This window comes from Zerene cesonia, chromosome 18, assembly GCF_012273895.1.
Source record: "Zerene cesonia ecotype Mississippi chromosome 18, Zerene_cesonia_1.1, whole genome shotgun sequence".
NCBI lineage: Eukaryota > Metazoa > Arthropoda > Insecta > Lepidoptera > Pieridae > Zerene > Zerene cesonia.
In genome coordinates this window covers 8,947,797-8,971,796 of record NC_052119.1, presented here as the reverse complement: position 1 = coordinate 8,971,796, position 24,000 = coordinate 8,947,797, and the positions used below count along the sequence as shown (strand labels likewise).

Here is a 24,000-nt window from a genome sequence, read left to right as displayed (position 1 = left end):
GATAAATCGCTTCGAATGAAGCTGCTCACATAATTGTCATCGAACTTCACTTGGTAAGTTCGTTTGATTTTCAATTATCAAAGGTAAAAAAGATATAAATGTAATAATAATAATCACTACGAAAACATTTCCTTGCTTTGATTAGGTACTTGATTACTTATTTGCTACTAATATGATAAATGGGGCAGTGAGATAGTTAAATGAAAAGTTCTTGTTTGTTTACTTGTCTTTCTTTCACGTCATAACGAAGCAAATTTATGATACGATTTTTGTGCATGGAGATAGCTAGTAAACACTAGAGAGTGACGAGATAATTAGTAGTATTTTACTTTTTATCGCAGTTAAACATACCATCGGAATTTACTGCGCAGGCGGAAAGCTATTTCATTTCTAATTAATAAATATCGGAGGTTTTAATGTGTGCATATGTTTCATTTATTTATATCTACATTACTTGCCTTTAAAGAACATAAATCGACAAGTACGACATCAAATGCAAAATTAATTTAGCGTCCACGCTCAAACTCTTATATAAATAAATAAAATTAAAATTAAAAAAATAACATAAACCCTCTCAATTTTAGAACCAGAACCTACGAGCTAAACTTATTGCAAGCGTAAAATTGCGGGCGGTGTATACGAAAATGAACGCTAATAGTTTCTAGAAATAGCATTCGGAATCGGAAATCAGGGGAAATCCACCGGTTCAATAAAACACAAACTGAATTATTTGACCCGTGGAGACCGGGGTGATGCAATTCCGTCCATGATTGTACTTGCTCCGTAAAACCTAGACGGAAATTGCGAAAAGATGGCTTTTTTATTTTGTTTTATTAGTATATCATCGAATTAGCTATTCACACACAATATGTATATATTATACGCAATCTTATCCATACAGTCGTGACGAAGAGAGCCCGAGCTACACATGTTCTGTAAGCAGCATCAATAATATGTTATTATTATTATTAAAAACTACATCAATTCTCCAACAATCTGTGTACAAATTTTCAACTAAATCGAAAAAGTAGTTCTGTAGATAAACGCGTTACAGCAAAACAAGCAAACTAACAAATTCTTCAGCTATAAAGATTGATAAGTTCTTTCCTCCTTCCTTGCTGTTAATAAAAATTATATATTAATAAAAATTACTAAGCCCACTTTTCAATTACCACTTCGCACTTTTGCTGAATTTTTCTTTGTTTATAAAAGTTATTTAAACTCATTTAAATCAAAACATCTTTTAGCTTCGACATACAATTAAAGGTCTTAAGAAATCAGAGCAATAAATAAAGAGCGTGTTTTTTACTGATAGTATATAGCTGGAGTGCTTGTTTGTCCGAATACGCTGATCTCAGGAACTATGAATTGAAAATTGATTTGATTAATGTACTTATTGAGGAAGACTATATAAAGTCATGTACGCCGTGGGGGAAAACGAGGGACAAAGCTAATTTACATTTATATTTATACATTATACGAAATTTTTTAAATAAGCAATAGATAGGAAGAAACGAATATTACATAATATTCTATTCCATATACCGGTTTATATTACATCCGTAAAATCATAGTCATATCTCTGCACAAAATATAAAATTGCCCAATTCTGGAAAATTGCAAGATCTTTATAACTTTCGACTCCTTTCGTCCTTAGAATGCATTTGCGTTTTCAAACTCAAACTAAAACTTATTAAAATTTTAATATAATTGGCAAGTTAAAATTAATAAATACATACAATAAAAAAGATAAAATGAATTAATGTGTATAACAGATAATTTAAAAAACTTATACCGACTTAAAAACCACGCAAAAGCGAAAATTAAATTAATATAATTACTTTTAGCGCTACCCACTCGTCAATATCAAGTCAATTTAATCAATTACATACAGACGAACATAGAACCTTTCCCTGTTTCTGGAAATCAATAAAAAACATAGGACTGTTTCTTGCATTAGAACAAAAGAGTCTAGTGTTACATTGTTAAACTGCTTCGCATATAAAATGTCGATGCTACAGACATGAGTCAATGGAAAGACCTGAAACATAACAAGCTGATCGATGCAGTCTGCACGAATGTCGCTGAACTTGTGGGAAATATTTAGGTGAGCAGGTGCGACGTCGGCTCTATGCATTTTCAGTTCTGTAACGTAGGTCTGTAGAAATTTTAACTCAATGGTTGTGATATTAAAGTTCACAATTGATTGGGTAAATAGTAGAGCGGAGGATTATAATAAACGGAATGCTTATGGGCGTAGAAAATTAACAATATTTTCCACGACCGTTACTAATGATTTTATGTCGAAGATTGTTAGTTTATTAAAAAGACTACGACTATTAACTCGGTAAAACGTTACTAGAATTGCTTTTATTTTTTTTGTGTTGTTCTAGTTATAGTGAATTTATTGTCTAGATATTTTTAGACATATAAATAAAAACAAGCATTTCTAAATTAATATTTAACCATTTCAAGAGACACGTAGCGTATTTTGTCTACCTTAAATTGAACGTCTATATAAAAAATATAAATGCATTTTGTACGAAGAGTTAGTTTATTTCAACAAGCCTATCTCAGGAAGTACAAGTCTGATTTGAAAAAAAAATATATGGTGTAAGTGAAACGCGACACTCAGCTAGTGCCATCATATTTAATATCGCCTTGATATGTTATAAAACATACGTCAACAAATATACTATAGTCACTCAAAGAGTAAGACCTAAGGCACCTTTTGAAATTAATAAAAAAAAAAGAAATATCGAAATACCCACATATAAATACGAGCATCATACGAGCACGTGACGTCATAACATGAAACAATGTATAAATCTACGAGTAAAATAAAGTAAAATGATTTATTACTGAGATGAAAATAAAATAATGTGTTGTAATTTCGTAAATAACTCCGAATATAAGAGCTTTTAGAGCATCCATTATAACTTTTTTAACATTAAAGAATAACTTTGAATGCGAAAATTATCGTTTTCCCTTTTGGACTTGGAGTCACACAATTAGATTATTGGGAACGTAAATGCAAAGGACAGCAATATCCAAAAGTGAAGTTTTTATAATAAATAAACTAATCCATTCATTTATCTTACGTATATAGTGGATATGCGTAAGATAAATGAATGCCAGACATACTAGAACCGTAACGCGTTGCGTAACGAAGCGTATTTACCCTCACGTAAGAAGTTATCATTTCAATAAGTGTTAAGGAAGCATGATATAAGATACCACCAATTTTTCTGTAAATATTATGAATTATCAGTCCCTACCTAATAATATATGTTCGAAGTCCTGAGATTCCGCCTTCCAAACCTCAGACTTACAATTGGCTATAAATTTACAATGAAGTTTATTATTAAAGACGTTATTAAGATCTGTTTTCATAACATTTATCTTTGACATGTAATTGGTATGTAGCGATAGTATAAAAATTCGAATCACACTTCGCCCAACCTTCTTTGTAATTTTCCTATATTTATACCCTAAACATAAATCGCCACTCAGCGGATTGCACGTTTTATTTGATAACTGTTTTAAGGCGCTCGTTACGGTGAAACGCTCGTATACTTCTTGTTATTACCAAGCTTGTGGAGTAAAAAACAATAATCCTCCTTTTTCACAAACGTACGAAAAAGCTGTGCAAGTTTTTAATTATAAATGTATCACCGCAGAGCAAGTAAATGTTTAAAATCAGATTTCGTTCTTTATTTATTTAGGTTTACGATTTACGATGTCTGTACCATTTATAAGTTGAAACATGTTTTTTTTATTTTTAATTCAATGCCTTTATTGTGCGATAGAGTGCAGTCTAGTTAGAAATATTTAGCCTGTTTAATAAACTCATACAATTTTTTGTTAGATATAGATAAGAAAGCTTATCGTGTAATACTTTCATTTATTTCTTATAACATCACGTGGGACATATCGATATTAATTAAGATAGACAAGCACCGTTGTAGGTATCTGAATTATTGTATGTTGAGTCTATCAACACAAAGTACGATATTATACTAGCAATAGTAGTATCATAAACGAATTAAGGAAAATTACACGTTTTTGCTGTTTGTACTGTACTCGAATGCATAAGGCTATCAAGTATTTACAGCATAGTCAGACATCGTACAGTCAGCAAATTAATGTAGCTAATATTAATTCTGTTATGCAGCTAACGTTATTGATACAAACATAAATACTACATAATACTAAACTAAATACTGGAATATTTGAAACACATATTTGTATTTATGGTTCCGAGAAAACAAATTAAGCAAAACCAAAGGTAACTAGAGGATTTCCATCAAGCTTGCGGTCTATAGATCGCTGCAGCGCTGCAAAAGTCGTGCCGTTTAGAAAAGCAGCGGAGATTACAAAACCGCAAGCGAATGTCGAGATTTATATGACGCATCTTGCAGCGGCTTTATTAGCAGTATTCACATTTGGCTAAATACCAAGCCGTTAATGATATTAGTTGAAAGAAATATGACATTACATAATATTTTGGAACTGGGTGATATTTTGCAAATACATTGGCAAATCCTCAGAAATACTTAATTAAACCAATTATGGTATGCATACATTTTTCTAGAATGTAAATAAAGCAAAGGTAAATGCCTACTAATTGTATCATAGATATAGGTACTATATCTATTAATTACATACTGTTTACGTAGCTTGACAAATTTTAGTAGTTAATTTAATTGAACAAACGTCTATTTATTATGGTATTTATAGAAATTCCCTAGTGAACGCCTACTTTTTGTAGCTATTTAAAGCCTGTCTCTAGAATATTAACAACACTGAAAAATAAATCACGAAATAACTATCCATATATCTTGTAAATTAGTTCGAAAATGACAAACAATTGTATGCAGTATTTATTATGGGATACGGACTTACGCGGGTGAAACCGCGGGGCGCCGTTAGTCATATTATAAATGCGAAAGTTTGTAAAGATGTGTGTGTGTTTGTTGCGTACTCACGCAAAAACTACTGAACCGATTGCAATGAAATTTGGTACGTAGACAGCTGGGCAACTGGAATGACGTCTGACTCTCCCAGCACATGACATAAAAAGTGACATAAAACTTCGCATTTCTTCATAACTAGAATCAGCATAGCATAGCACAGCCTAGCCCAATTTTTACTTAATTGATTCAATAACGGAATGCTATTGGCAGTTTATTCTATCCAATGCCACACCGATGCCAAATAACCTTACCATAAAACCGCTGACAAGTATTCGATACACGGTCTATGGATCAACATATAAATACTAGAGACGTTATGTCCGAGCCAGCGTCGTAAGTTGATCCGACTTGTTTGGACATATTCCAATAGCGTGTTCCGCAAAATTATGCGCTTAGCTGTCGCATGCAAGGGCTCATTAGGGCTATCGGATGTTTGGTTATGCAATTTTTGTTATGTTTTAAGTAGAAACATGGTTTCAATGATTGCAATATGTTTTATATTTATTGTTATTATTATTATTATAAATGTCAGTTAAACGTGACCTTAGTAAATTTTAATTTTTAGCATTATCGTTGAAATGATGATTAATTGGGATGATTGTTAATAATGAATAGATGCACGTGTGCGTCTTAGATATATGAACTACTGAGGCGGGATCACAATTGGCTGAGAGGCTAAGCATTGCTACGGTTTGGCAAAACGCGGGTTCGAATCTTTTCTGTTTTAAAAAAAATTCACATAGACAAATTATATCAGTTATGGTTTAAAATTATTGCAAAAAAACTGCCAAAGGCCTGATCTTACTCTTAACATCTCAATCAACTCGAACCTCAGACTTGCCCGCTATGCACATAATATTAAATAAAAAAATGGTCCGTCCTCATATATGCATATATTATTATATATATGCTAGGATTCCGCCTACGCGCCTCTTAGGTCACTTGTCAGATCCGGGGTGTTAACGGCAAAGTTTCCGTTCCCGTTGGATTCCCGGGATTCCATGTTTTTCTCAGGTCTCAAACTATCTCTGTACTAAATTTCAACAAAATCGCTTCAGTTATAATATATATATTAATAATTTTGTTATAAATAGTGTAAATAAAATGACTTTTTTTAATATTCAGATTAGAAATTTGGTTGCAAACATCGCGGCAAGACAATTTAATACATTAGAACATTAGTTCTACCTCTCTCCATAATTAGTGTTTCAATTGCTGAAACCTCGTATGGTTCTGACGTAAGGCCTAAATATGCTTGGATGCTGTCCAGCGAATGTTGTTGATAAGTGGGAAAATTATGCTGGTAACCCAAATTGTTATCATCAATCATAATTACTAGACAAGACTTGATTTCTTTCGTGGTCTCGAAAGGTAATATATCAAAGCTTGATTAAATGTGTTTCACGTGTATTTCTTTTTCTTTCTTAGACAAGTAAACGATGACGTTGACGTCAGTAGTTTCTATTAAAAATGTAAGTATTAGTGTTTTCTTGTGTTTGATTTTACGGAGTATTATACATTTAGGAATTAAAAACTTTTAACGGATTTTAAAACCCCGATGACCGTGACCACGCTCGCTGTAAAGTGTTCATAACGTCGGGTTAATTATATAATGAATAAATCGCGTTTAACATCCGTTAAAAAGTTTTTAATTTCTAAATGTAAATAGTTTTTATGAAATCGAAATTTGTGTTGGGTTATTTTCAAGCGTATTTTAAATTTGTTTATTACGAATCTATTTTTTCTACATTAATATAATAAAATTTGAGTGTATATTATATTAAAATAACCACTTTTACTAAATCTATGAATGCGTGTGCATTATCAAAGCAATTACGTTTTTACTAAATGTGCCAAAATATTTATTTTACAATTTTTGTTTTTCTGTCTATTTGATGTTTATCTCAGGAACAGCCGGGACGATTTTCATGTGACTTTCACTGGAAGATTACTGAGCAACTTAGCTCAGTTTTATTCCAATATTTCAACGAGAACATTGAGATTTAAAGGAAAAACTCATTTACGTAGGTAAAACCGCAGGACGTAATAATAAATATCATAAAACTATCTTTCAATATGGGATATATTATGAGTGTTGTTGTGGAAAGTCATGCTTATGAGAAGTTCGAAATGTTTCGCTGAAAGTCATATTATTATAATAAACTCGGTTTTAAGCTGCTTTAAGTAATTAACTTGAAAGATGAATGCAAACTTCCAAAGAACCCAAGCTAACTTAAGAAACATTATGAAATAAAAACTGCAAGTTCTGAAAATACTTACGTATAGTTGCAGGATTTATGTGATCTGAAAACAAAAATATTTCTTTAGACAAATAAATAACAGTTAAAATTCTACATTTATAAACGTAGAAAACCAGATTGTTTTATTTTATTGTCCAAATTAAAAAGCAGTGGTGGCTCAGTGGTGAGAACCTCGGACTTCAAAATCGATAAGTCGAGGTTTGAGACCAGGCGAGAGTGCAGGAAATAAATTGATTTTTCTTTAGATTGGAAGTTATCTGCACATGTAGATAAGATCACCACTGCATAAAACGGTGAAGGGAAAGATCGTGAGGCGCACTTGGCCAGCGTGGTGGATTATGGCCTAAACCCTCATAGGAGGCCTGTGTCCCAGCAGTGGGAACATATATAGGCTGATGTAGAGTCAATAAATTTGCTTACAAACTAATGAAATTGAATTAATCTGGCGATCCTAATCACCATTGTCAGATTAACTCCTGAAATTATTGTACTGTCGTGGATTCTTGTCCGGTTCTAAGTTTGAATTTAATCTATCCTTTTAAAGTGCAATGTAAGTTGGTTACATACAAACATACAGGCAAAAATAAAGAAACCGTGTTAATAATTTAATTTGATTGAATTAAAACATTCACTCAATATGTTCTAACTCAAAACATCGTCAAACTCAACACATGTTCAAGAAAAGCTCACACATTGTTTGCGCAGCTGGATAAAAACGCCTAAGTACCACGGCGCTTTTCTTGCGATGAAATTTATTGTGAAAACGTACGGAACGGTTGCATGCGTATAGACGTCGCGTTATAATATGTGTATAACGTAGATTATACGAATTTGGATAAAGCGATAACTTCACATGGAAGGCTTTCTATTTCTCTATAGAACTCGTATACTAAGTAATAATAAAATTAATATCAAAATATCGTTTATAAACGAAAAACATACGAAACAAATTTTATAAACTTCAATAAATAACTCTTCTTGTAATACCATGTTATGATGAACAGACTTCCAAAAAGCAGAAGAAGAAATTCTACTTTATATTCTAGCTTCATTACTTCACTCATCATTATTTTTAAATAACCTTTGACAACTACAAACACAAAACACCAGCTTTCCGCCTTTGGTTTCGCCTGCGTAGAAAAGGAAAACATGCATAGTTCACTTTCCTATAGGATTTTCCAGATGAAACCTATCCATTGTCCTATATTACATATAAAACTATCTTTTTACCAAATTTCACCCCATTCGTTTCAGTGGTTTAGGCGTAAAGACACCTAAGATAGAATTATGTTAATTTACTATAGTTAGGATTTTTTCACCTAGCGTTATTAACCGCATAACATTCATAACAAATCATTGTTTATAAATGTCGACCTCCTGTCAATATTTTAAAATCAGTTCACTAAACTTCACTCAACCATAATATTATAAGAGCTAGGAACCTGAATCTCCCTCCTGAAATATTCAAGGAATTCAACACAGACTCATTTCATGTTACATTCGTTAATAAATCGTGTCAGCGTGCAATATGCCGCCATATATCTCGAGCTAAGACGTATTCGCTAAGGAGGTCGGGTCACAGTAATGAATTTGAGTTCCAGTCACTCTGAGCACTCCGCGTTGGGTGAAATACTTTTTATTTTTATGCTAGTGGAGCGGATTGTTCTAATTAAATTCTCCGTATTTTTACCTGGCGTGACGTGTTTGGAAATAATTGGGTCGGTTATGTGATGGATTTGGAATATATTCGAGTTTTATATAATATGTTATTTACTAGACTAGACTTAAACCTATCCTGTTCTTTCTTTGTTCATTTTTATTTAAATCCGTTTAGTGATTTAGGTGTGAAGAAGAGACAAACAGAGTTACTTTCACGTTTATACATTGGGAATATTAAGGATCACTACTATAATGCTAATAATTACATTAAAATTTTTGAAGATAATAATAATAATAATAAGCCCGCAGGGCACCTTGTGGCGAGGTGTCGGGGAGTAGCGACCCCGCGGACCCGAATGCTCCCGGGGGAGGCCCCTGTACTCATCTCCGGCTTGCCTTAACCGGCCGGCCGGAGTGAAGTCTGACGAGGACAGGACCCCCACCTCTGGCTTGCCTTAGCCGGTCGGCCAGAGTGGAGTCGCGAGAGCTTTTAGCTCGAAGGGTGGATGCGAAGCGTAAGTGGCGAGTGGGCACGTGATGCTGGACCCTCAGGGAGCGCGTGATCGTCGTTTAAAGTCCAGCGACGCCTCTCCACCCTTAGCTGCTCACGACATGTTGCTCTCTTGTTGCTATTTTACTGCAACCTTTTAGAAGGCCCATTTGTGAGAGGGCGAGTCACCGTCTGCCAATATATTTTTACTGACTCAAATGTAGTAAAAAGGCAGACGACATAGTTCCTATAGACCCAGTAACCAATCCATTTAACACCTCCATACCATAGTCCAGTTTTATTTCTTTCCATTTCTACAATAGTCCTACATCGGCCGCGGACTGCCCCGGGCTGTATCTCTATGGCGCAGTCATGGGCAGGCTGCGGCTGGTGTCCCACAACACATTAAAATCTCAAAGGGCCTCTGCGTGTTGGACCTGTGTCCCCACGTAAGCCTTCCAAAAGACCGGGTATTATCCTTCTGGTGGTACCCGAGTATTATGGAATGAGAAACATAATAATAATAATAAAAATCATCTTTAATTATAATATTTAGTTCTCACAACATTAGTCCATGACAAAAACTTAAAAATACAGAAAAGAGAAAGAATAATGTGTGTTTCGACATTATATTCATGTCTAAAATTTTAGGCGAAGTGATTATTAAGTTCCATCATATCCTTATTCCTTCGCGTTTTCTTGATTTGAAAGAAAAAATATTGAATTTCTAAGACTATAATACAACATATGATGGATAAAATAATGATTTTATTTCCTATACTCCAATTTATAAAACTCTGATGACCGTGCAGATGTATTCATAAAATTTCGTTTTGATTAAAGTATTTTTTATTAAGTAAGTATTTTGATAAACTGTGTATCTAGTATTGTTTCGGCTTATTTAAGGTTTCCGACACAATATATGCAACAATTTGTTTTATTGTGTAAGGTTTTTCGAAGTAACTATTTTATATTATGTCACTAAATCGCTAGTTGTGTTTCAAAATTTTATATTATACTATGTTTCAATTACTGGTTTAATATAATATAATATAATATGAACAATAATTACGTCCAGGGAGCCGGCGGCCCGTTTCCTTTTCCTCACCCTTTCATCTCAGTCTATCCCTTTTTTCAGTCATCAATCCTTTCCTTATCCTAATCCCCTTAAACCTATGCGAATGTTCATGGGCGGTGGTGATTGCTTACCATTAGGCGAACCACTCGCTCAGTTACCCGCTATGACATAAAAAAAATCTTTTTAATTATTTCAGTGAGACTATGCTTTCTGAGCAAAACCAAAAAGCAAGTGTACAAAGCAAAGCATAGACACAGAAGCTATGTCTATGGTTACATCGCAAAGACTATGCATTCTGCCTTTCCGTTAATGATATTAACGGGTTCAAAGGCATTTTGTGGCGACACGTCTCTTAGAAGTCTCAGAACATAGTAACATTAAAAAATAACACGAATGTTCTTAAATTGCAGAGTTTTAACATCACATTTGCTCTAACGTATAAGGATTAGTTTCTTTTTAGTATAGAAATATTCCATACTACCTGCGCCCCGCGGTTTCACCCGCGTAAGTTCGTATCCCGTAGGAATATCGGGATAAAAAGTTGCCTATATGTTATTCCATTTGTCCAGCTACCTACGTATCAAATTTCATTGCAATCGGTTCAGTAGTTTTTGCGTGAAAGAGCAACAAACACACATACATCCTTACAGACTTTCGCATTTATAATATTAGTAGGATTATAAATAGGATTTTTTATCATACCTACTTGAAAAAGGAATGTAAAGAAAGAGACTTTTTACTTTATTATTGTTTATCAATTAATGAAATACAATACCATTTGTTATTTGTAATACGATACATAAATACGTGGTTATTAACGCACGGTATAATATTCTTTCCAATTAAGATGTCAGTTGTGGACGGCTCTGTCGGCCAATACTTTTATTTATTAGAAATTATGTAATGTTATTACATTGGATATATCATGTACATTTATCCTTACTTATGTTGTAAAAGGGAAAGTATATTTCTTTGCTTATTAACTTTATTAAAACCTCTTTTATTTGTATTAACCGTTGCAATATCTTTTGGAAATAATTAATTATATTTTTTTAAAGAAATCATTAGATATATAGTATAAAAAAGGCGCTCTCCGCCTCTATCTGTCTGTCTGTGCCTTTCTAAGTATTCTTCTAAACCACGAAACGGATTTTGATGCGGTAAATTAAGGGATGTGAATTCGGTGAAGTTTATCTCAAGGAACGTCGTTTGACTGATAAATACGATGAATGTTTAAAATTCCTTAAAAGATTTTAAGAATATATATAAAAAGTATTTTTAACCAATTCTGTCCAACCGAGCTATCACAATTCAAGTCCCTAGCGGCCAGAAAAAGTGTTTTACGTAAGAATTCGTCACGCTCCACGTCATCCCAGTCGAGTCCACAGCGTCACCTCCCTAATCTGTATTTAATCGACCGACTACGAATGTGCTAGCCCGTAAAACCTGTCAGCAACCCTAGCAGGTTTGTAGTTTTTATTTGTGTTAGTGGTGTTATAAATGTGAGGTTGCCATGTTTTCTTTAGTGTTCTATGGCATAATATCTTCAATTCGAAGTTTTTTGTGTTTTTTTCTTTTCTACCATCTCCTGGTGGTGTAGATTTTTGTTTTTATTTATAATAAAATAGGAATTTGTCAGAACTAGATCAAATTTAATTGGAATGGAACACACGGGAGGCTCCGACTGTGCAATAAAACAAGCATCATCAAAATCGGCATTCGTTGTATAAAGTTATGAAAAGACAAACACAAATGAAAACCTCTGAATGAATGATTGAAAACCAATTTTTTGTGTAAGTAAAAAAGCTTTATATGGTCGTATAAATTAATATCGAATAAAGAACATCATTTTCCCGCGTTTTCTATTCAAAATTTGTCTTACTTGACAAACTAGCTGGAAACTGGATGAATTTTATTTTTTTCTATTTATGAAGGAGGTCTCCGTACGGTATGCAATTTAAAAAAAGTACCTTAATTACATGTTAGTGCAAAGAAAATAGTATTCAATTTAATTAAAACATTTTAGATAAATTTCTAACAAAATTAGCATGTAGCGTGTCTCAAAAATTCATGTATTTTAAAATAAGTACAAATTAAATATGGCAATTATACTTCTAACGAGGCAGCCAGTCAGTGTTCAGCAAATATTTAGGGGCCCGTCTGACAACTCTCGCTACGAAATTAAGAATAAGGAATTTAACCAATATATTATTATGTGCTAATAAACTTTTCTATCGTTACGTTACGTTACGATTACGTTACTTTGCTTTTTTGTACCCACTACTCTCATCACCTCATTAATCAGTGTAATGCTTCTGACACACAAGCCTCATTCCTTATTACACAGTTTGACTCCGTGAAACAATATTTTGGGTCAGTTGCGAAACGAATTTGTACTCATGTCCAAATATAATTTGTAATAGTATTAAATCTTTTATGTCCAAGTATATAAGTATACGAAGAATAGAAAACACATATTATTAATTTTAGATATTTTTGTATGTATAACATAAAACCTGAAGCACAACATACATCTTACATAACATTTTTTAATTCACTGGATACTTAAAGGCATTATAAAAGACGCTTATAGGTCATGTAGTCTCCTTAAAGAAAATCGCAAAGGGAAATCGTATACAGGGTGATAAGAATTCGAGATTACACAAGTGGCTAACTAGGGTGACTGCAATTCAGACACCCTTGATCCTCAAGCTTCTTGCTATACAAAGGCGAGCATCCTACTTGAAAAATGATCACCTTGTATACATGTTTTTTATAAGTAAAATAGTTCTTAAGGGAAAGGCAGAGGGGTCAAAATGGTTTACTTTTATCCGCTTGAACTGTCTAGTACTGTAAAGGTTCTCGATTTTTATTCATTCTGGCATTTTAGTCACAACATCGCGATTCAGTTATTTTTTTAATATTATTCTTGAAAAGAAAGGAATTCTATCAAAGTTTGGTATTAAGACGAAAATAGATTTAAACATTATCCTTTTGCGTCTTACTCTTTATATCAAATTATAACTTATCAAAGTAAATTAGGCCTGAAAACTTAAGCAAGCAAATCTTGTTTGCATTTATAATGCGATTTCAGATTCTATCACGTATCCCGATGCCATTTTACGTGCTGGATCTACGAGTAGCAATTAATTTGGATTTCTAGAATTTTCGAATTAAGATTTATTCCAAAAAGCACTTTAAGCCCGGTTACATCACGTCACTCGTTTGGCCTCTCATATGGCTCCAAAATCCCATCTCAACCGTTTTCAGGGTTTTAATTTGTCAGTGACGCGCTCCTAATGGAGTATTTCAAAGTCTGGACCATGACTCGCTGGAATTTTAGATTTTCATCGCTGCCATTTACAAGGTTTTTTTCAATTAAAAATGTACGCTTAGGTGTTTTCGTTTTGCGGTTTTTGGAAGGGAAGCTGTGATATTTTGTGTTCGGATTTGTTTGCACGGTGACCCATAAGTGGAATGGCCTCTATTCAGTAAATTTATTTTTTTACGCTTCCGCACAAATTGGCCCAGTTCGCACCAGGTAAGTACCCCAACAGAAAACCGGCGTGAAATAGCAGCATGCTACTGTGTTTCGTACGGTGAGCGGGGGAACCGAAGGCACGTATTTTTCTCAATCTTTCAAGCCGTGAATCCTTTCTTTATCCCCTTCCCCTTGAAAGCGGGCAGCGCATTCGCAGAGGCATTTCCTCTGTGAATGTTGATGGGCTGATCGATTACTATCACAGGCGCACTACCAGCTCAGTTTCCCGCTTAAGGCATAAAAAAATCTGAGCTTATACTTCTAAATCGTAAATATATTTAATTTTTAGTTTTATAGCATTGAAATGATTAATAAATGAGAAAGGCGGGATAAGGCGGGACTCGATTGCTACGGTTTGGCAAAAAGCGCGGGTTCGAATCCCGCCTCGTGATCAATTTTTTTCTATTCTTTCAAAATTTCTCAATCGCAAATATAATTATTATGATTGAATTTAACATTTTGCGAAAAGAAACCCACTCTACCCGATGGTAAGCGGTCTGAACATAAATAAACGAAACCAATATTTTTCAATTGACGCTTAAAATAGCTGTATTTTTATAGATTTTTATTTAAAAGATAGGAAAAGAAATAACACTTGATTGAAATCTATATATAGCTATCAGAAAGATGAATCGATTTTGTTCACGGGCGAGTGAGCCGCGCCTAATGATTTTCTTTTGGGCAAAAGCAAATATAAATAGTAAGAATCTCGGTTATTACCACTTCGACTTAATGGCTTAAACATAATTCACATTTGTCATTATTAATAACTAGTTCCAGCCCGTGATATCGCCTGTCACTCTCTAGCATGCCTTCTATCCAAAAACAATTCTTAGTCACAATTTTTATAATTAATTTAAGTGTATGTAAGCGGTTATTAATTTTTAATCTCTATATATATACATATATATATATATATATATATATATATATATATATAATTCCCGTGTCACAATATTAGTTACTATACTCCTCCGAAACGGCTAAACCGATTCTCATGAAATTTTGTATACATATCGGGTAGTTCTGAGATTAGGCCAAGATCTACTTTCACACCCCTAAATGATAACATTAAGGTAGAACAGCGTATGCTGGGTCAGCTTGTTTTATAACATAATTAAATTTTATTTAATGTAACACACCAAATTGTTGTAATAATAATTCTTTAATATTTTTAACACTTGACATGTAAATTATTATGTCGTGATTTCCTGTAATTAAACATACAGAATACCATGCATACTTAGTGAATTTTACAAAATTATCATCTATATACTTTGTTGGAATTTTTTAAAAATTAATAAAACAACAATCATGTCATTAAACCGCTCCGTAATAACGTTATAGAAAGAAAAACAAGCACACTTGCATTTAAAACATTAGCAAGTTTTACCTATAATTGCCAAGTATTTCACGTGTCTGTAAGTCGGTCGTTAGGTGCGGTCAGTGCAGGTAACTTTGAGCTACAATAGCACTGGTGTAGCGTGTCTGCTCGATTTTCACTTGAATCACGGGCAATTTCCACGTCTTCATTGGATTCAGTTCTATTAGCAGTGACGCGGTGATGTTTCTGAATTGGTGTAGGTTTTTAAAGCGAATAATAATAATAGTAATAATAAATAATAAATTTATATCTTATCAATTTACAAGATTTTTCTTAATTATAGACATTTACAATAAATGTGATAAGTGGCACCCGTTCTAGGCTGAGTTCAAAGAACTCGCCTGTGTGGACAGGCACCAGCTTCTATCCTTACTACAGTTACATTAGTATGCCTTTAATTAAAATACATCATAATATTTATAATTTTCTAGATATGATATAGACAAGAAGTAAAATAGATATTAATGAAATAAAACAAATAAAATAAAAACCTGAGTGTGTGTGAATGATTGTGTGGATGGGTGTGTGTATATGTGTATGTGTGGATGCTAGTGAGTGTGTGTGTTGATTGGTGTGCATCAGGAAGTGTTAGTAGTAAAATTATGAATAGTAAGATTATGTTTATAGTTTAATTTTCAACAAGTTTTCAGTGGTATCATATGAAAATTCTTGCAGCCATTTACTGACAGTTGTTTTACATTTAGTTTTATTCATATTATATATATATATTAAGTATTTTATTAACATTGTTATAGACAAATCCCCCCAAAATAGCGTAGAATTTCATAGGAAAATAATGACGGGAGCGGTTCACTTCACATACCATGAATGATCTTCTTTTGTTAAAGTTATTATTGTCGAAATTAAGTTCCTGATGTTTTTTCAAGATTATTTGCAGCACATATAGTTGCCTTACAGTAAGTACCTGGCAATGTTTATAAAGTTCAAAACAATGGTTTTTTTTCGTCTTTCTTTTGATTGGATAATTTTTACTGACTGGATTTTATGAGTTTTATTAAAAATCTATTTATTTTTTGTATGTTGTTTCACTAAAATGACACCAACATTAATGTTACTTAATTATTACAAACTTATTCAGCACGTAATAATTAATGTAAATAAATTAAGGTGATTATTGCGAATTTGCCCGCGGCTTTGCATGCGTTAAATTCGGAGTAGTTTAATAGATGTTATTATCCATATAAACCTTCTTCTGGAATTACTGTAGTTATTAAAAAACCCTATCAAAATCCGTTGCGTAGTTGTAAAGATTTAAGCATACATAGGGACATAGGGACAGTGTAAGCGACTTTGATTTATACTATGTAGTGCTGCAAAATAGAAGCTGCTTGTCTGGGCCGGAACCTTTTTTTATAGAGAGAAAATCTGTCATAGGTACCTACGGCCCTCGAGGAAAGGAACTACGCATTAGGTTATGTCCGATTCCTACCGACTAAAACTCCTGTGCTCCGTCGAGACGCATAAGTACGAACCTGTGACTTTTCTATTAAAATTCGAGGTCTTAACCATTGAACCACTGCCCTCTGTTTTTGACGCTCGTCCCGGCTCTGCCCGGATATCATGATTCCTGGTTAATACCATGGGAGCATTTAATCGGGATATGCTATCCCCCAAGTCAGTTCATATCCTGTCCGTATACCAAATGTCATCAAAATCCGTTCAGTAGTTTCAGTGTGATTGACGGACAAATATGAAAACAAACAAACTTTTTATAATATCAGTGTGATAATGTGATATTAATTCATATTTACCTCAGAGTTTTGTTTATCTAGAAGGCCTTAACAGCAGCACGTGTACAATAAAATCTCTTACATTTGCTTCAGATAAGTAAATAGGAAAAACTGAATCTAGAATCTAGCTTAATAAACACACAGCTATACACATCACACGGTTTCGTCTTACATCGCGTGTCTTGTTAACTCATCGTATAATTAATCGCTCCTTTGATTAATTATAATCATCAAATGTATCTCGAGAGACAGGTTCTCTTAATAACAGAAAATGTTTTAGTCTTGCAAAATCCATAATTATATTTGTTATTTGATGTAAGCTCTGGTTCTAACTATTTATTAGGTATTAAGAGGTAACTGGTACCACATGGTTAAACTTTACGACTCGGTAACTTCGCCTTAGCAACCATGAAATTAATAACAACTAATACAATAAATGGAACATGAAATATTCATCAAACACGACTAGTCAATTTTGTATATAAAGCTCAAAAAAAATCATTCAATTCAGTCCATCCGTTTGGAAGCTACGATGCGGTGATTTATAAGTAGATATCTACGCCAATATTATGAACAGGAAATTTTTGTGTGTTTGTAACGTTACACACAAAAACAACTGGACCGCTTTCAAAAATTCGTTCACCACTAGAAAGCTGTAGCTTCACTGAGTGACATAGGGTATATATGTACCACGGCGGAAACTGGGGAGAACAGCTAGTATCAGATAATAATAATAAAAGATTTTTATGATAAGAACAAGTCCGACTACAAAATTTTATGATTTGTTGATTTTCACGATCTTAAATTTGATATCCATATTCCTAGTCTGAGAAAAACAAAATCACTCCCCCATTTTTCATATGCGGACGCCATTTTGTGAATTAACACCACAATTCTCATGATCATAACCACACCTCATATATCAAAAACCGTACAGCGAACTGTCAACTAGATTCAGGTACACATACCTACAAAAATACGCCCCAAAAACACTCATTCTATAGCAGTCGGGTTAAAAGAATTATTTGCTTATACATTTAAAAAAATTTTGTACATACGTATTAAAAAAAAAGATATAATTAACATTAAAAAAAGGTTTATACATACGTATAAATATTCCATTCAAACTCAAACACCTATTTATTCAATTAGACTTCTCATAGAAGCACTTTTGAATCCCATCGTCACGCCATCACGCGTGAACGGCTGGACCGATTTCAAAAATTCTTTCACCATTAGAAAGCTGCAATTACACTGACTAACATAGGCTTTGTGTGTGCTACACTCCGGGCGAGACCGAGGCGAACAGCTAGCAATAAATATATTCTTATATGGCCCAATTTAATACATACCTACATACTTTTTTAATTCGGAGAGCGGAACTTTTTATTAGAAAAAACAGATATGGGAAAAAGTTTTTAATATAGAAACCTCGCGATTTTTGAAATTAATGTGTAGGGTAAGAAATCCTTCACGACATGGTATGTAATAAATGATATTAAATACTGATGGATGAAATTTATTCATTATTTTTTAGACCAATGAGAAAAACTTAATGTAACATTTATGATACATTGTCACATTACCACAGACACATTAAACGCATTTTGATAAATATACACACGTATAAATAAAAATAATGCATAAATAACAAATTATTTAAATAATATGATATATTCAAGGTATATTAAAATAAATATTAGTGAAATATTATCTGTGGCAGAGGTTTATAAAATAATTTAATAAGACGTTGAGTTAATCAGCTAAAGCAGCATTACGATTAATTGTGCAGTATTCAAATCACACATGATGTTCTATGCCTGTGTAGAGTAAACCAAAAACAAGATCTGAAAAATGATCTGTGGCTAATCAATATATTCATGAAACAATTTACAAGATACACAATATCTAAATAGGAAATCAATCATAATATATTACACACCCTAGATAATTAGATAAGACACCACATTCCGTACAAGTAGTACTAACAATTATGATTTTTCCTTTAACTCCTCGAGGAGCATAGGGTTTCAGTATTTTTTTTCAGTGACGGCGATCTTGGGCTTTTATTTTAGCTTCCTGCCATGACAGGCCGTTTTTACTTAACTCAGCAATAACTGATCTTTTCCAGGAGACAGGAGGAACCCCTTTCCTTCTGCGGCCATTTGGTGGTCTCCAACCCAAAGCCGTTCTCACAATATTATAACCGGCCTTGTAAGGCAGTGTCCTATCTTAGTACCAACAAAACGAAGGTATAAAATCGTTTTTGAAACGGAAGAAGCCTACCAAACAAATTATAGCAATTATAATTGGTCAAACCATAGCAAATAGGAAACACACATTATGTACAGTCGAACTTTTAAATGAATCCATCAAATATTTGTTTCATGCGAGACGCGAGAATTCTATATCGATCGTGCACATTTGAACTCATTTACAAACATATTGGCCCCAGTTATATCTCACCATGATCTCACCCTTCTGACTTTTAAATGAATTACGGGCCATGGAATTTCGGGAATTTATTTCGTATTCTGACAGCAGGAAAGGTTTTTCATCACGTTTTTAAGTTCACTTGTTCGATTGTGAATTGTATGTGATTGGCTTATCCAAATATAGTAATCATAGAAATTTGAAGACACTTTTGTTGTGTTTATCTATTGCTTGCTTTGGCGTCGTCGCGTCGCGCTTCCTATATAAATTTGATATATCTCGTAGGGGTTCAGCCTGCGATTGCAATGCAAGGTAATTATTTTCACATCGCATTGGATGTTATTATACATATAAACCTTCTTCTTGAATCACTCTATCTACAAAAAACCCATCAAAATCCGTTATGTACATACATATAGGGAAAGATGCGGGAAGCGACTTTGCTTTATACTATGTAGTGATAGTTTGAAGATGTAAGAAAGATGGATGAATGATGTTTTATTTATGGGCGCTTTAAGCATGGGATATTCAAATAAATATGTTGTAAAGTGTGGTCTTAATATGGTATGTTAAAATGATTATTGCATAGTTATATTATACAACGTTCATTTAATAATTATATATTATAGAACTTAAGTGTTCGTATTTTTAAATCTATGAATCTTTCGTATTTTTAAGTCACTTCTAAGCTACAATTATTGTCTTACTAAAAGATATATAATTAAATGAATATCAGTTTGATTACTCATCAACTGACAACACAAAATGAGAGGTTAAAAATCACAAGCTGAATTATTAAAGGTTTTTACCGCAAACCTTCCTAAATTTATGATCTCATTTCCTTTCTACGAGTCAACGTAAAACCTTTACTAAATGAATGGGACTATCTACTCGCGTGGAAGAGCGCAGTAATTGATTTCGTACAGGAATATGGTAATGGTGGGTTTTATTTATACATCAGTAACCATGGCAACGATTTATAATATTTACTCATTTTACAGTTCGTGATATTTCATAGTTTTTGACCGAAAACTAAGGAGCTAGAAGGGTCAAAGCGAATCGGTGATACTCTTATAAAATATTTGACTTAAATGGAAATTAAAAACTTCTTAATGGATATTAAACGCGATTTATCCTTACTATGTTTGTTTGTTTGTTTGGGGATAGTTCTTAGGATATAGATTCATTCTATACTATAGAATTACATAGGCTACATTTTACCGCGCTTTAACATCTCATTCCCATAAGAAATTCCTTCGAATACGTGGTAAGCCACAGAAGAAAAACTAGTTCATCATAAATGATTTTTATGAGAAAATTGCTACTCGCCCTGGCTTTACCCGGACTGACTTTTATGCTTTTATCATAATATCGTCTTCATCAAAACGGAAACAAATTTTAACAAAGTAAATATAATGAAAACCCATTTAACCGTTATTGAGTTATTAGTAGTGTAATTAATTAATGTACCTCTCTCTTATACGTAGATATAGAAGTTGACTCACACGTTTAAGTGCTTGAAAAGTTTTACATGAAATTGCTTCATGTTTGTGTTTTAGTAAGGACTGTTTTACTCTCATAAAATCAAAGTTTGGTGTTGCACTTGCTGGTTATCGAATAAGTACGTGCATGATGCAGCGAAAGTTAATATTTGTTAGTTCACTGACGCTAATTAGATCCAAGTATCGTTATTTCATAGCAGGAGCAGAGGTGGATCAAATTGAGGACCTAGGACTTCAAAGGAGAACCAAAAATACGAGAGACGGGGGTTCGAGACCAGACCAGCATCCAACAAATACCTAAATTGCTTTTTCGATTTATCTGCACGTTATCCACATCACCACTACTCGAAACAGTAAAGGAAAACATCGTAATTTTGTATGTGGTAGTCGAGCACGCTTCGGCATGAATTGAGCCAGCTCGCACCGAGGAAGTACCACACCCCCACATAAGAACGGCGTGAAATAGCATTCTGCTGTGGTTCGTTGGGTGAGTGGGGGAGCCGGAGGCCCTCATCCTTTTCCCTACCCTTCTCAGTCCTTTCCTTTATTCCTATCGCCAATCCTTTATTAATACCTTCCCAAAAAGTCGGCAATCCATTTGTAGAGACGTAAGTTCTGCAATGGATCTTATGCCTCTATAAATGTTCATGGGCGGTGGTAGTGCTTACCATCAGGCAACCCACCAGCTCCATTGCCGACTGTGACATGCCTAATAATCAAATGTTCTGCGATATGTGACATTGTCTTCCCAACTATTAAATCGTATCTCTTTTTATTTTCTTCTTTGCTTTCTCACATTACACTTCACTTTATACTTCACGTAATCAAATACCATTTTCATCACAGCTATTAAATTGTATCCTTTTTCTTTCATTTCACTTTGCTTTTTCGTTTAAATTTCCATTCTGATTTGTGTATATACTCAACCAATTTTATTTACACTTTTAATAATATTTTACTATGCTCTTACTTCCTTATTTACGTTTTTTCATACTTATCCTGTATCTACGCGGTTACCAGGAAGATATCGCTTGTTAGCGATAGGGCCGCTTTCTTTCGCTTTTAAATGTTTTTTTTTCTTTTCTATCGCTTTTTAAATGATATTGTGTGTTAATTTTTGTCTACAAAGTGTTAATTATTGTAATGATTTTTTATTATAATGTCATAATCGAAAAATAATTTTGTCTGTCTTATAAATAATATAAAAAGTACAGACACGATAAATTAAACTTATCTTACATATCATTTCGATACATCAAACAATAAAATCATTGAGATTCCAGGGCCTTTAATATTAAATATACATGAATATCAAACGTAGATGTTAAATTTTAGTTCTTAACAAAAATTTGCTAGTTCAGATAGAAGTCGAGAGATAGAATCTTTTTAGTCCACAAATATTTCAATGTAGATGTTTATAAAAAAATACAGTTTTTAAACTTAATTACTTCATTTCTAAAGCACCAAATTACACCGTAAAAGCCCCAATTATTTAATATGCATGTTATAAATTAATAAACACATTTGAATACAAGTTAAAACAGTTTTCCATGAAACTTGTAAGCCAAATTAGTACTTATTTGATGTACCAAAGCTATTTATTCCGGCAAAGTTTGAAGTAATCGGATTAAATGGGGACTCTATTACATGCGTTCGTACTGCCACAGATAACATAATACTTATAATACTGTATACTATAAATACCAGTATTAGTATGAAATTATTTGGTTGTAAAACACGACATACGATTTATTCAATCGCCAAATAGGTGGAAAGAGGGATCAAAATTTGTATGGGGAGCGACAAAGCAGCATGAAATCTAGATTTTACGCTTATATGGCAGTATATGCCAATATTAAATCATTTGTAACGTTCTAAACTAATTAATTCTTTTTCTTGTAAATGACAAGAAAAAAAATTAGGATAGCAAATATTGTCTACAGCGTACACACACCCGGAGAGTGGGTTCTACTCCAGATTATAAAATTGAACCAAATGACGACTCAATGAATCACGTCAATTGGATGAAATCCCACTGGAGTTATCGAGTAGCAAAATAAAAAAAAATAAATAAAAAGAGAGTAGAATTGTAATTTAATTATACTCCATATGAGAAATTGTTTTAAATGAATACAAATGTATATAAAACTATTCCTATTCGTATCGTATATAAAAGAAATATATTATACTACAATGACCTTAATTCAAGGGTCAACAGGAAAGCCCCTAGGCAAATATGGTGACCTTCTTGTCGTGTGGTTGATCGTGATTAGATTCTACAAAGTGCAATCGAATTTTCCTGATAAACATAGTTAAGTCAATACTATTTATTTTGCTATATGGGGCAGAGGCTATCAAGTCAAAATATGTAATTAAAATTTAATTATAGTTTACGATAGTTGATAAATATACCCAAAAATCTCATCTACTTAATGATTTGAATAATTGTTATAAGTCAATTTTACACGCTTTTTATTAGGTTCTGTATGTTTGTATGTTTGTTTGTAACCGACTTCTTTGGGCGCGATTTTGACCTACTTTAAACGGCCAGATTTCGTTCAAACTTTGTAGAATTATTGAGGACCGATGACAATACACTAATTTGATAAAATTATTCCATTTTTCAATTTGCAAAATATGATAAAAGCGTTATTTTTAGTTTTTTTAAACTATTATAATATATTATTTATAACATGTATCGTGAAGTTTAAAATTACTTCAAAGATAAATTTATTTCAGTTATATTTTTTTCAATATTATGCGTGACGTCATAATATTTTGTTTTGTGTTGATATTAATACTAGCCAAAGATGGGTTTTTAATCATACTCCCATAACATAGTATGACAAGAATCCAGACCTTGTCCCGCGTGTATTTAAAAATGAAACGTGTTCCTTTATTGATTTTGCCGCGTAATTAAACGTC

General features: G+C 33.1%; 1 protein-coding gene across 4 annotated transcripts in view; it reads right to left on the bottom strand.

Moving 5' to 3' along the window:
- LOC119833867 overlaps positions 1–24,000 on the bottom strand; it is a 166,689-nt gene that overhangs the window by 54,099 nt on the left and 88,590 nt on the right. For all 4 annotated transcript variants that reach the window (XM_038358076.1, XM_038358075.1, XM_038358078.1 and 1 more), the window contains one exon: positions 7,257–7,280. The gene's annotated coding sequence lies outside the window, so the exon portion shown is untranslated. The remainder of the gene's footprint in view (positions 1–7,256; positions 7,281–24,000) is intronic.